Below are 1747 nucleotides of genomic sequence, written 5' to 3' on the forward strand. Positions count from 1 at the left end.
TGACAGTTTGCAGTAGAAATCAATTTCATTGTTCTTACTCAAATGTGGACTTTTATCAAAGCTTCTGTTTAATTCAAATCCATAAGTAATTATAGTTTCTTTATAATCAGGATTTAGCTTAAAGTATACAATTTTACTACATAATATTCTTGTTAACTAATAAGCTGTGAATGTATGAATCGTCCAGGCTTTATTTATTTATTTACCCGCCAAGATTTATTCAGTGTTATAATGAGCAAACATGCACAGAGGACACACTAGAGTAAAGAGAAAAAAACCCCAAACTATTCAACAAACGTAATTACATTTTATAATACCAGGATATCATTTACGTTGCATATTATATGCATTCAACAAACCTAGGTCTTATTGTCTTGACTTGTAAAATATTACATCAAACAACATTGCTTCTATGTATGGAAAATGAGATGAGACATGCTTTTATTTTCCAGTCCACAGTAGTCACATTTATACTACGAATACATTTTGAATGTTCTCAGTTCTTGTTTCACTGGGTAGATCCTATGCAGTGGTTTCCTTAAACTTGTTTTTGATAAAGTATTTATCACAAGTTTTTAGTGCTTTCTCTCACTGTGTATCACTAAATAAATCTTTGGAGACAGATAGTAACAAAATTAAATTGCTAATATTCTTATTAGAGCATTGTTCTTCTTCTTATATTATTATTTAAATATTCAGGGCTACCGATATAAAGCGGTCATAAAAATCTTCAGAATTAAAGCTTAGATGAGGAACATCAGTTTTGTAACATTATAGGGAATTTTTCCCTGGTATAGCATCAAAACTGCAGTATATTATTTTGGTTTAATATATATTTTGAATTTATAACGAAATTATCTGTATGATAAAAAGAAAAAGACGAAAGATTAAACAGCTCAAAGTCAGAATTCCATTATCATCTTTAATATTCCCACTCCTGAAGACCTTCTATGACTCTGTTGTGGCTTCTGCTATCTTTTATGGCGTGGTCTGCTGGGGCGGCAGCATCTCTGCTGGGGACAGGAAGAGACTGAACAGGGTGATCCGAAGGGCCAGCTCTGTTCTAGGATGCCCTCTGGACCCAGTGGAGGTGGTGAGTGACAGGAGAACGGCGGCTAAGCTGTCATCCCTGATGGACAACATCTCCCACCCCATGCAGCAGACTGTGACAGCACTGAGCAGCTCCTTCAGTGGGAGACTGCGGCACCCACGGTGTGGGACGGAGAGATTTCGCAGGTCTTTCCTCCCCACTGCTGTCAGACTCCATAATAAAGACTTTAACTGATCAAGCACACACATCCATACATATGCAATAATACTAAGTGCAATAATCCTTTCTGTCATCGTTGTATTTTTACTCAGTTGTATATAGTATTTGTATTTGTATTCTATTTTTATCTTATTGTATATTTATTTTATTTTATTCTACTGTATATAGTATTTTATTTTATTCTATTCTGTACAGTTGTGTACTGTATTTATTCTTATTGTATTCTAATTTTTGCCTCATAACTTTTGCACTGTCCACTTCCTGCTGTGACAAAACAAATTTCCCACGTGTGGGACTAATAAAGGTTATCTTATCTTATCTTATCTTATCTTATTCAGTACCTTTGTAGGAGTTATATTTAAACACCAAGCTGTCAGTGCTTGCTTGTAAAAATCGAGCAACCTTATAATGATTTTATCAACCGCATTTTCATCTAGAGTCACAATCGCTCATGCAACCCACCATTTTAGATTACGT

This window comes from Aulonocara stuartgranti (genome assembly GCF_965226115.1).
Source record: "Aulonocara stuartgranti genome assembly, chromosome: 12".
NCBI lineage: Eukaryota > Metazoa > Chordata > Actinopteri > Cichliformes > Cichlidae > Aulonocara > Aulonocara stuartgranti.